Genomic DNA, 2463 nt, shown 5'->3' with positions numbered 1-2463 from the left:
AATCGGTTATCTAGTAGAATTGAGTATATTAATACTAAAAAAGAGTGAGCTTTTTACCTTTTTTGCTAACAAGTGAATTCAAGTGCGAGAGTAATACAAAATTTTATAAAAGTTCAAATTTATTATACTTTTACTAAAAATTTTAAAACAATATGTTTTAATAGTATTTATTAGCTAATTCTAAAAATATTACTCAATAAATATTATCAGATTTCCTTTCAAACATGGTGTTATAAGAATATTAAAGGAGTAGAATAGATAGTTTTACTATTCTTCAAGAAAAATAATTAGGAATTTTAATTCATTTTTTAATGTTTTCAAAATGCAACATATATATAGTTAAATTTATCTATTTAAATATTAGAAAAATAATTAAATAATAAATTAAAACTTTTAACTATCACTTATTTTTTTTAATGGAAAGTATAGGAAACTAAGTGTGTAACCAACCGAGAATTGAACAACTTAATTAATTATAATTATTAATAATTAATTTTAAATTTTTTAAATTCAAAATTTAAATAATTAAAAACTGATTAAGTAAACCTAATTAAAAACTATAAAAACCTTCTCCATCTCTTCCATATTAACCTGCACACCCCAACAACAACACACACAGATTCTCTCTCTCACCGTCAGTCCCTCTCCACCCCTGCCCTCACGCAAGACGACCTCAAGAAGTTCGCCGCCGACAAAGCCGTCAAGTACGTCAAGTTCGGCATGGTCCTCGGCTTCGGCACCGACTTCACCGCCGCTTCGTCGTTGCCAAACTCGGTCATCTCCTCTCCACCGATTAACTTTCCAACATCATTGGCGTCCCTACCTTCAAGCGCACTAAGGAATAGGCACGTTCTCTCGGAATCCCGCTCTCTGTCCTCGACTACAATTTCCGCCTCGATCTCGTCATCAACGGCGCCGATGAGGTGGACCCGACCTCAACCTTGTAAAAGGTCGCGGCGGCGCTCTTCCCTGCTGGAGGCCACCTTCGACAAGTTCATTGTGATGGTCGATGAAACAAAGCTCGTGTCAGGACTTGGAAGAGCGACCTTGCAATGCCGATGAAAGTGGTGCAGTTTTGCAGAAAGTACAATCTGGTTCAACTTCAGGAGTTGTTTAAGGAAGAAGGAGTGGTGAAGCACGGGTTGTTTTTAAACAATTGCAAAAATATATATATAAAAAAACATCTATTTAATATAAAAGAAAAATCCTAATGCTTAACAGAAGAAATGTCAAGCTATAGGATTTAAAAAAAACTATATAATTCTTAAAAAATAGAAATATCCACATCTGTAATACAAAAAATATGAAAAATAATTAAAAAACATCTATTTAGTATAAAAATAAAACATCATAATGCTTAGCAGAAGAAACATCCATATATATAGCAACTTACCTTTATTAAGACGGATTTTGAGATCTAATCTATTAGAAAGTTAGCAGAAATTGACTGGATCCTAGTTGATTTTCTAGCGGTACTCTTTTTTAATATATTGAAAGCAATTGTTAACGAAAATTCTTTAAAAATGTCTTATATTGACACAAAATTTCAACCAACGTAATTAATTATAATGCCAACTATGAGCTAAAAACTCTCTAAAGTAGTTGTTAAGATTGAGTTAATAGTCACGTTGTGAGTGATTTGATACATATTCTTTTACGATAAATTAAACGAAACGACATTGCTTTAATTTTGATATTTGATGAAATAACGTCATTTAATTTTAATAAACCACAAAACTATCCTATGCCGAGAAAAATGTATGACTATGAAGGTGAATAAATCAAGCATTTATGCTATGTTTGTTTGAAAGGAAAATATAAGAAAAGAAAAAGAAGGAAAGAAAAGAGAAATATATAAGAGAAAAAAAAAGAGATAAAAAAAAATTAGTAGGATTCACTAATTTTTTCTCTTTTATTGAAAAGAAAATAGAGAAAAAACTAATTCTCTCTTTACTTCTAATATTATCCCTTTACTTTTTTTAATATATTTTATAATATAAAAATAAAATTATCTTTTTATAACATTTTTTTCTTTTTTATTTTTCTTCCATCCAAACACATCTAAAAAAAATAAAAATTCACTTAATTTTTTTTTATTTTCTTTTTTTCTATTTCTTTTCTTCCAACTAAATATAGTCTTAATACAAAAATTAAAAGACGTTATTTCCCCCAGTTCAGCATAGAAAAAATGTACCAAGTCACTCGTAATGTGACAAGTAACTCGACGAGAAATTAACTTGATTCAATTTTTTAATCTCAAAAACGTTTATAATACAATTGAAATTTTAAGACCTTTTCAATGCAACAGCTAGTCTAAAAAACTATTTTGTGTTTAACTCATCTAAATTTTGATAAAAAGGACAAATAAATAATATCAACTATGAGTTTGAATGAAAAACATCTTTACCGGTTTTAAGTCCGGTATGATAAATTTTTTTGAGAAATATTTTTAATAAAAAAATA

General features: G+C 28.9%; 1 pseudogene; it reads left to right on the top strand.

Moving 5' to 3' along the window:
- LOC107640395 overlaps positions 550 to 2463 on the top strand; it is a 4305-nt pseudogene continuing 2391 nt past the window's right edge.

Source organism: Arachis ipaensis, chromosome B05, assembly GCF_000816755.2.
Source record: "Arachis ipaensis cultivar K30076 chromosome B05, Araip1.1, whole genome shotgun sequence".
NCBI lineage: Eukaryota > Viridiplantae > Streptophyta > Magnoliopsida > Fabales > Fabaceae > Arachis > Arachis ipaensis.
Note: the sequence above shows the minus strand (reverse complement) of the source record. Positions and strands in the feature narration are given on the sequence as shown.